The sequence below is a fragment of the Eptatretus burgeri genome, chromosome 8, assembly GCF_056783735.1.
Source record: "Eptatretus burgeri isolate ZD-2024b chromosome 8, Ebu_testis_v1, whole genome shotgun sequence".
Lineage (NCBI taxonomy): Eukaryota > Metazoa > Chordata > Myxini > Myxiniformes > Myxinidae > Eptatretus > Eptatretus burgeri.
The window spans coordinates 87,948,160-87,959,430 of record NC_140968.1 but is presented as its reverse complement, the minus strand read 5'-3'; the positions used below and the strand labels follow the sequence as shown (position 1 = coordinate 87,959,430).

The 11,271-nt window shown below is 40.8% G+C and overlaps 1 long non-coding RNA gene across 1 annotated transcript in view; it reads left to right on the top strand.

Moving 5' to 3' along the window:
- The first annotated feature begins 4,448 nt into the window (after window positions 1–4,448).
- The window catches only part of LOC147022225 (uncharacterized), a 14,153-nt gene continuing 7,330 nt past the window's right edge, over window positions 4,449–11,271 (top strand). Inside the window, exons 1-2 of the long non-coding RNA XR_015060640.1 lie at window positions 4,449–4,962; window positions 5,150–5,328. This is a non-coding gene — a long non-coding RNA (uncharacterized LOC147022225). The remainder of the gene's footprint in view (window positions 4,963–5,149; window positions 5,329–11,271) is intronic.

The following is an 11,271-nucleotide window of genomic DNA, read 5'->3' as shown; positions in this document are numbered from 1 at the left end:
ACATATACATTTCCTCAAATTATCCCATTTGCGACAAACCCGCCTCAAATCTTAATCAATAACCTTACACTCCCACTTATTTTCACCAAGACATACCTCCAAAGAAGTGAGAGATAGGGAAGCGGTGAGGAAGAAGAAGTGGTTAGAAAAAAATAGTGGGGGTCATTTGTAACGTGTCGACACACCTTGGAACAATCCGGCTGGATTGCCGCTGCCCAATGATCTGACCTGATGGTCCAGATCTCATTCCCCTCAGGCACCCTTCCAGATCCTCTCTCCGCTCTGTTCATGGTCCTGATCTCTTGGGGTGCCCTATGGTAACTGGCTGGCACAGTAGATTGTGCAGCCTTTGCGGGAACAGCTGCCGGTGAGGCGAGGTGAGCTGGACAGCTCCAATGTGGCCGGGTGTCGAGGTGAACAACTGAGCGAAGGTGTGCAGGGCTTGGTGCGGAGATGTTTGTGTCATGAGGTGAAGAGAAGTAAAGGTGCGAAGAGAAAAGAAGAGTGCATGAAGAGTGAGCATAGCAAGCAAAGTGAGTGAACTGGAGAAATAAAAGAAAGAAAGAGAGAGAAAAGGAAAGATGTTGTGCAAAAGGAAGAAAATATCAGAAAGAGCACAGTCAAAGCTGGAGGTTCTGGACATTGCTCCTTGAATCTCAAGTTCAAGTCCAAAGTAAAGACCCTGTCACACCTTGACGTTTTAGCCAGCGTATGGCAAGGTATCAAAATGTATGTAAAACGCTGGCGGACGCTGAACTATTGATGTTTTTTTTCAAGTTTTGGATGTATTCATCATGAGTTGGACGTATGCAAAACGGATGAGTAACATACATAGAACGTTTAGATAACATATAGATAACTTATACCAACGAATGCTGAGCGTGTTGTCGGCGTTCACAACCTATGCCCAACGATAGTCTAACTTATGCATAGCGCGCGGCAGTGTATCGCCAACGATCACGTGGCATAGCCTTTTAAAAGGCTGCGGCTCGACGATTCAAATCATAACCACACTAGACATCGAGGTGTCAAGCCACTATCACACCTTGACGTTTTAGCCAGTGTATGCCGACGTATGAAAAATTTGCCGAATACGCTGGCACACGTCGAATACGTTATGGGTAAGTTTTGTATACGTTAAGAGCACGCTGAAGCACGCTGGCATATGTCGTAGTACGCCGAGTACATGGACAAATTTTCAGCATGTTGAACATTTTTCGACGTATCCAGCGTATGACGCACACGTTCTGCATACGCTGGCATAAGTTGTAGGCACGTTACGCGATCATTGACACACGTTACTTGTAAGTTACTCATAAGTCGAAACATGTCGAGGTAATGTTTAGCGTACCCGAAACTTATTTCTAACCTATGAGTAACGTGCTTTGAACCTTTGTGTAACGTATCTCCAACGCACATTGACGTATGTAGATGTATTTGACGTCTTCCGGACGACCACAGAACTTACTGAACGTGTTAATAACTTACAGATACCGTATAATGGTGTATTGGCAGCGTTTAGGGGAATTGGTATATAAAAATGGGGTTCCCACAGAAGGAACCCATCAGTGTTCCAGACTCCATGATTTTTTTTTTCTTCGGCATGACGGTGATGTTGACACTTCGATTTGTAGTGCGGTTATGATTTAAGTCATTGAGCGGTAGCCTATTAATTATGTTATATTATAACCGCACTATAAATCGAAGTGTCAACATCACCGTCATGCAGAAGAAAAAGAAAAAGAAAACCATGGAGTCTGGAACACTAACGCTAAACATTACCTCGATGTGTTTCGACTTATGAGTAACTTATGAGTAACTTACAAGTAACGTGTGTCGACGTGTGTCAACGATCGCATAACGTGCCTACAACTTATGGCCAGCGTATGCGGAATGTGTGAGTCATACGCTGGCATACGTCGAAAAATTTCAAGCATGTTAAAATTTGTGGACAGCTCGGCGTACTACGACGTATGCCAGCGTACTACGACGTATGCCAAACTTACCCATAACGTATTCGACGTGTGCCAGCGTTTTAAACAAATTTTTCATACGTCGGCATACGCTGGCTAAATCATCAAGGTGTGACAGGGCCTTACATGATTCCCAAGAATATACAAAAGTGTAAAATGCATTTTATTAGCAGATGAATTTGATCCTAAAAGTATTTATTGTCAAAATACGAGGGACATTCAAAATGCACAACAAATGAGATGCAGTTGTACGAGAGCAATCAACTTGTTTTTTATTTCGCAAAGCAGTTTCTGTCTTTTGAGTACAATGCACTTGTTCCATTTGTCTTTTAAACCCTTTTGCAGTCAAATGAAACTTTTAATATGACTTCTTCAACTATATTTTGGTTGCTTCATTAAGTTCCTCATCATTTGCAAATTGGTAGCTACACAGAAGGAATATCAAACATCAAAAGAAATAATCATTAGGGGCCAGGTCCCCACAGGGGGTGGATCCATCTTCTTGACATCAAAGTTATGAATGGCAGTGTGCGCAATATGGGCCTTGTGCACAAGCACTTTGTCGCGAAGGAGGGGCGTGCCACTGGTCAACCTCCTTAAGAATTTGTTTATGTTGTCCTGCCGCAATATTTGCATGAGGCTAGCATAATATTCCCCGGTGAATGGAGTTTTTTTTAACGTAGTCAATCAACCGGCCAATTTCCCTTGGACCTTGGAATCCCAGAAAATCGAGACAGTTTTCTTGGTAGCTGACTGTTCGGTGTGAAATTTGTTCTGCCTTACTGTGCTTTCATTGCATACATTCAAATTTGGTTTCAAAATCCCAGTGGTGAAGCGAAGTTTCATCAATAGCCAGCGACCAAACAAATGATAAAGTTGGAGGGATATGCACTTCACAATTTGACATGCTTACGACATGATGCCAGATGGTGCTCTTCGTTGTGAGCACTGAGGTTTTGGAGGACGCATCTTGCTTAGACCTTGGACAAACCCTAATAGTTTGTGGATTATGGTGAAAATACTGCTATGAGAAATTAGAAATGCTATGGGTATTTTGTCAACTCTGACTGGGCGATCTTCCATGTTTAATCCTTTCACATCAGAAACAGTTTGTGTGTCAGTTGCATCTGCCAGCCCTCATTGGTTCGGGTCATCTTCATCGGAGTTGCATCAATGCTTTAGGTCATCTTCCCAATTGCCAACTGTAAAACATGAAGCTGCATCTTGCCATACATGCTCATCATGCATTCCTGGATTTTAATGGAGCTGGCACTTTCTTTGCATAAAAATGTAATGGCATCACACTGCTCAAATTTAATAAGATCAATAACTGTATAACCTCATCCAAGTCTGTATTATACTTTGAAACAACAAACCATGTCAAATTAATGAAACTAATGGCCAATTCAAACCAGATTGATGAAATGAAAGCTTACCTGTAAGTTCACAATGAGTAAAAAGCAGTGGCTCTAACTGAGTGCGGACGAATATCTCATCCCGATAAGATTTTGAAAGCCCTCATGTATTTTTGTGTGATGGCAGGGGCAGGGGGATGCAGAAAGTACTCCTATTTCTATTATTATTTTTGTGGGATAAGGTCCACGATCAATATTAGAAACAGCAGCAAAACTAAAAATAGTGAAATCATGAACAATGAAGTCATTTCCTTTGCAGTTCAATGTAGGTTTTGGTTTGTAGACACGTTGCCTGCGGGCATGTGTAGAACATTAACTGTGATTATATCTTGACTGCGGAAGCACAGTGCTTAACCTCAGCCCAAGATAAGCAACACTGCTCGTAAAAACATGATACTAATTCATCATTCTCGTCAGCATCCGCTGACTTTTCATATTTGAAGAAATATATTGTGGTGGAACTGCTGACGAATAGGTTCAGGAGTTATAATCCATTCTTGAGGGCCACCAACTTTAAAATATAGTGGCATTTGTGTGAGACAGCTTTATGGTGTTTAATCCCCATGAAGTGATACTCTAATGTGCAGTTTATTCCCAAATAATAACATGAGCAGCATATTAATTCTGTGGATATTTATTTGTTTCAGAAAACAGGTTTTTTATATTTTATAAAGTGGGTTTTTGTTTTAGAAAGCTGACTATTTATTTTCAGCAAGCATTTTTGAATTGGAAAGCAGCTTTTTTGTTTCAGCAGTTTTTTTCTTCTTTCCATTTTTGGATTCCTTTTGGTCTCAGTAAGTCGATGATTTGTTTCTGAAAGCAGATTGTTTTTTGCTTTAGAAAGCAGATTTTTTTGGGGGGTTTCAGAACACAAGTTTTTTGGGGGTTCAAAAATTGGAATTTTTTTTGAATGAAAAAGTGGAATTTTTTGTTCCAGAAATTAGATTTGTTTGTTTATATAATTGCAATAAGATATTGATTGCTTGTTTTCCCACTGCTTGAATGCAAACGCTTGTGTGAATCATGATGATTTGAAATTACCTCCTCCACCGAAGGTAGACAGAGGTTATGTTTTCACCGCTGTTTGTCTGTCTGTGTTGTTTGTCTTTGAGCAGGGCATTTCAAAAAGTGATGGACGGATTCGGATGAAACTTGGTGAACAGGTTTGGTGTGTGGCAAGGACTAAATGATTCGATTTTGGTGCAGATACAAATCCGCAACCGAGATTTTAAAAAAAATTCTTAAGCGATTCTTCACCATTGAGAGACGGGGCCAAAAAAAACAATATACTGCATAGCATGATATTTCAAAAAGTTGGGGATGGGTTATTACAAAACTAGGTGGATTCGTTTGGTAGATGACAAGTATAAGCAGAATGAGTTTTGGTTAAGGTCCTGATTCAGATCCAGCCCATCAGTGAGATGTAAAATCTAAACTGTTCAGCCTAGTGGAGGTATGCGTTCCACTAACTGCTGTTCTATTTGTATCTAAACAGCATTGTGCTCAAAATGAACATTCTTTTGATGTCACCTATGTAGTTGCTCGATGGCAGCAATTTGACATCACAGATAGAGGTAGGTGTGTGTGTGTGTGTTTTTTTCTTCTTCTTGGCATTGGCGTATTGATCCATCAGAAAGCATCATGACTCTGACTGTGCAGTGATTATATGACTGGGAAGGTTTCTAATTGAGGTAATAGCATCAGCCATATGCTCAGGTCATGAAAGTGAATTGAATTTTTGGCAATGCATTCTGTCTGCAGGTCTATCCTGGCTACATGCAATATGTGTTCACAAACGTCCATATTCAAGAAGAAAGAGCCAATATGACATCCTTTAGAGCTTGTTCTTCAAGGCAGTGCCCCTGCTGGCACTGCAACAGATGGCAATTGTGCTGTGGTCTGATTCTGCAAGAAGTCGGCTCCCAGACAACACAGCTCAGGTGTGACTACACTCATTTAAATGCACCGACAACCCTCTTTTTGTGACCTTAACTGAAACAGCACATTTTGCAGTAAATCTCTGCATCCACGGTCAGATAACCTGTGGAGGGGTGCATTAATCATCTAGGTAATCGCAAAATCACGGATGCAGTCAATCGTGCATCACAAAAAAAGTATATCAAACTGTGATACAAGGGAAACAGAAAGTATATGTGACTCCAAGAGTCACTTAAAAAAGAGGTGTTGGCACACCTGCCAAGATAGCCATCTGAATAATGTGGCTTTGTGAAGTTTTGACGCCATCATCCATCATCACAGCTTTGTCTCTTGGCGGTGACAAAGAGCATGTGGAACCAACATCTAACACATGTTTTACTGTCATGCCATCAGGAATTGCAGTCTTCAAAAGATAATGCTTTACTGGAATTAATTTAATGACATAATGGAAAAGCTAAAGAGTGAGCAGGCAGTGGATTCATTGGAGTAGGGTGTGATAATGCATATGTGCATGTGTATATACATACAGTATGTATATATACATACTCCCGTACAGAATTTATAAATATATATATATATATATATATATATATATATATATATATATATATATATATTTATATTGTTGCGGTTGTGGAAATTCACAGAACATCATTCAGGTTCCCCGAAGATCAGTTATTTAGATAAGTATGTGTTTCAGGTTAGAATCCCCACCGATGTGTAAAGGGCATTGTTCATGTGCCAGGCTGTGAATCTTTGAGGTAGCCATTTTTCTTTCTCGATCTTTTATTTTAAAACAACACAACATCCTCATCATCGACAAACAACACCATCTTCGCAACCCAGCATCTCCTACAACACAAAACAAACAGCAACCGCCATCTCCTCACCATCAATGAACAATGCCACCTCCACAGACAGGCGAACGGCCACGGCGCGAGCCAATTTGCATAACCGGATCAAAAGAGGGCTTCCGCGAAACCAACTGGTGACGTCGGACTTGGGATTTCCTTTGAGGGGTGAGAGGTCAGAGGTGACGAGTGGGCGGAGCCTGGCTTCGGGTGAGAGTTTGAAGGGCGGGCGCCCAGCCTTATAAAAAGGGTGGAGTAAGTCGTCGGTGGCGAATCAGTGAGTGGAGTGTCGGTGGCGGAGAAGCAGGGAGCGCCAGACGAGAGTCGGAGGTCGTCGGAGAACAGCCGGAGAGGAGCGCGTACCAGAGGTCCTGCTAGCTGTGGTGGAGTCGAGCAAGCTGCGTCGTGGTCTGGGCGAACGGCCCTGAGACGGTTGAGAAATGTCGCTGAGGTAGTGAACGGCCCCCAAGAGCATCAACTAAGAGAGCAAAAGACCCGTTCACTCCTCCGAGCGTGTCGCCGGCCAGGCCCGACTGACCAGGCGGCAGTTGAGGCCGGACGACCGAGGGGAACCGAGCAAGCCACTCGCCAAGCTGCTCAAGCCGCCTGGCCGCTCAGCGACTGGCGCGTTGTGACACGAGGGCCAAGCAAGAGACACCAGGGGTCACCGAACCGAAGACCTTCGAGCCGTCACAAGGGGCAGTCAGGTAACCTGCCTGGCCTCTTGTGAGCCTTCGGTTATCCAGTTGGAATAAAGGCTCACGAGCCCGTTTCTTTTCTGGGGTTTTGTATGAAAGTGTTCTGTGGCGCCTTATCTTTATAAGTAGAATTGTTGGTTAAGTGCGTGCCTGTACATAATAGACATCGGCTGTAGGCTTTGCTTGTGTCATGTCCCCATCCCCCATTGATTGCTCATTTGTAATAATAAATGCCCCCATTGTTTGAATGTCAATGTGCTCCCATTGACTTCCACAGCGCGTTCGGGAAATTAGCCGGCTATTAACGCAAAATAAAAGTGGTCATTTGGTCCGACGGAACTTGGTGATTAAAACCGCTCGGCATCGCATACGGAACGAGCGCGCATAGCGGCTCGTTTCTGCACGAGTCCCGTCGAGGTATAAATTCTCGATACTTCTGTCTGCGCAGATAATTATGTATGTCGAGATTCGGCGATTAACCCTGTACCGCGTGGACAGAATATTGACAGTTTATGGTGCGTTAAGGCACCCGTAGCAGGTTTCCGGAGTTGTCCGGAAGCTACGACTGAATTCCATTTTTCGGCGGATGCGCGACTGCGGTTGGGACTTAAGCGGTCGTGCATGGCTGTCCGAATTGGCTAATTCATAACAATATATTGTTACGATTGTGGGAGTAGGATATCATGTGCCGAGCAGGCAGAAGCGCGCCTCCAGTTGTGACGGTGGGCAAAGTCACACCCCTGAGGCTGATGATTGATGGGCATGACGTCAGAAGCTAGTCAAGCGGGCAGACACCCCGCTTTCCCAGGCTTCTTACGAGCAAGCCATGCCCCGGAGGAGAAAATGGGGGTTCGGTAATGTCAGTGAGTCAGAATTGAGTTTGGAGGATGAGCGGTTGAGTGCGGAGTGAAGGACGCATGTGGTCGAGAAGGAACGTTGTTAGGAGATGGCCTGTAAGAACAGGGCTTTATGGCTGGCTTTCCTTTAACGCATGAAGAAGATGGCACGATTCTTGTAATTGTGTTGAGGTGATTTGGCTCGTGTTGTGAAGCAAGATGCTGGCCTTTGGCTCTTAGTTGGGTCATGAGGAACGGACCCAGAGCCTTGTGTATGTCAAATATCAGGTCAGTGAGGATGATCGATGCATGAAGCAGCTGCACAGGGTCTCTGAGCCTTGGTGTTGAAGACCGCTCATGAATTGCCTGACATACATTTGTCCCACTGTGAGGGAGTGATTTGTCGCCACTTTGTGCATGTCTAAACATGCAAATAGGAGCGCCACAATTCCAAGTTCCACAAAGACCATCTCTGTGCCAAGCGAAGTTCCAGAGTAAAGGAGGGGTTTTCTTTTATTTTGTTTTCCTTTGTCTGTATTTAAGTCCGTGTGGAGAAGCACCTTGCCTTCGAGTTTAATTTATCTCACATATTTATAATTATTGCATTTATTATTGTCCTTTGTAATTATTAGTCAATTTATGTTAAATGTGTTAATTTTAAGAAGCTGTAGCCATGTATTTGTTGTGGTATTCGAGTATAATCCCCCTGCGCATCTATTTCTGTACTCCTGTCGCACCGCCATTTTGCCCTGCCCCTCCCACACGCGTTAAAATCTCCGAGGATCAACATGTCCACCTCCTAATAAGGAAAAGACCGCTCAACCGTCTGGGCTGGTGGTGTAAAACAACCCATCACCACAATTTGGGCCAGGGGATTAACCTTGGCCACCAGCGCCGTGACAAAATATATCAATTTATCATGTATATACATATATATATATATATATATATATATATATATATATATATATATATTGATATATATATTGATATCTTCTTCTTCTTCTTCTTCTTCTTCTTCTTCTTCTTCTTCTTCTTTCGGCTGCTCCCGTTAGGGGTCGCCACAGCGGATCATCCGTATGATCCGCATAGTGATTTGGCACATGTTTTATGTCGGATGCCCTTCCTGACGCAACCCTGGTCGCCTCTTACGACACAGGGATATCGTACACCTATTTTTAACCAGGGTATACACCGGCCCAGTACACTGGTACTCATTTCGCCGACCTCGGAAGGATGACAGGCTGAGTCAACCCCCTGGTGTATTAATTCCGTGGCCCAACGGGGCTTGAACTCAGGACCTTTTGGATCCCAAGCCGCTGCCCTAACCACTGCGCCAACACCAGGCTATATTGATTGATATATATATATATATATATATATATATATATATATATATATATATATATATATATATATATATATATATATATATATATATATTGATATATATATATATTGATATATATATATATTGATATATATATATATTGATATATATATATATATATATATATATATTGATATATATATATATATATATATATATATATATATATATATATATATATATATATATATATATATATATATATATATATATATATATATATATATATATATATATTGATATATATATATTGATTGATATATATATATATATATATATATATATATATATATATATATATATATATATTGATATATATATATTGATATATATATATATATATATATATATATATATATATATATATATATATATATATATATATATATATATATATATTGATATATATATATTGATATATATATATATATATATATATATATATATATATATATATATATATATATATATATATATATATATATATATATATATATATATATATATATATATATATATATATATATATATATATATATATATATATTGATATATATATATATATATATATATATATATATATATATATATATATATATATATATATATATATATATATATATATATATATATATATATATATATATATATATATATATATTGATATATATATATTGATATATATATATTGATATATATATATATATATATATATATATATATATATATATATATATATATATATATATATATATATATATATATATATATATATATATATATATATATATATATATATATATATATATATATATATATATATATATATATTGATATATTGATATATATATTGATATATATATATTGATATATATATATATTGATATATATTGATATATATATATGTATATATATATATATATATATATATATATATATATATATATATATATATATATATATATATATATATATATATATATATATTGTTACGGTTGTGGAAATTCGCATTACACCATAAAGAGTCCTCAGGTGAGATATCTCGATAAGTCCATGTGTAGTTTGCCCAAACCCGTTGTATAGAGGGAATGTATGTGATCCATCTGGGCTGCGACGCTTTGAGTTAGCCATTTTTCTGTTCTGTCTTTTATTTCAAACAAACAGCATCTCAACAACCAGGCCATCCACACCACAGCGCCAACCACACTACAACCACGCCACCTCCACCACCTACGCTACCACATCTTCGCCACTCGCCATTCAATAAGCCCCGTGCGGTCACGATCTCCGCGGAGGAACAAAACCCACCAACGATGCTCAAGGGTTTTTCCCGCCTGTTTCTCCCATCTAAATTCTCCGCGCTTGGTGTGGTGGAAGTGCGATCCGAGCTGGGGTCAAAGGTGAGAAAAGGTGGGGGCCTCTTTTTGGTGGAATAATTCTCTGGCCCTGAGCCAAAAACTGACTCTCCCGGCCCCCGGACGGGGCGGGGTGGAGGGAGAGCGAGAGGGCACGCCCCCCTTCGAGAGGCTTCTCCCAGAAGCTCGAAGAGAGGCGGGGCTGAAAAAGGGGCGGAGCCCCGCGCTACAAAAGGCGGACAGCACGGACCTTGAGTGAGTTAGTGAGAGTTTTCGAGGCTTCCTGTCTCCTTGTCTTTGAGAATTCCTGTGTTCTTCGGGTGGTTTGAGCTTCTGGGCTGGACGCAGTCTTCTTCTTGGCGCTGCTTGTCTTGTTGGGGGAAGAGGTCCTGCGCTCGCGGCTTGGCGAGCGGCCTGTGAACGAAGGCACAGACGAGAGACGCGGCAGCGCCGGTTGTGAGGTGGACCTGCACGTCCGGACGAGGAGTGCCGGAGAGGGTTCGCCGGCCGCGAGAGAGGTCAGGGCCAGGCGCGACCACGCTGACGGTCGTGGGAGAGGGACTCACCAGCCACGAAAAGGGAAGTCACGACTTCTTTTCTTTTTCCTTTGCTTTTTGTGTTAATGCTTGTGGTGGCGCCGTCCGTAAAGTAGAACTGCGTAAGTGTTGCCGTGTTTCGGTCTTATTTGGTTTAAACTCTGCATTTGCTTTTGTTGCATTATTCTTTTGCTGTAAATACGTGCGTCTGTGTGTCTGCGTGTGTAAATAAAATGCTTGCTTGTTGAACTGTTTCCGCTCTGCTTCTTCTCCTTTCTT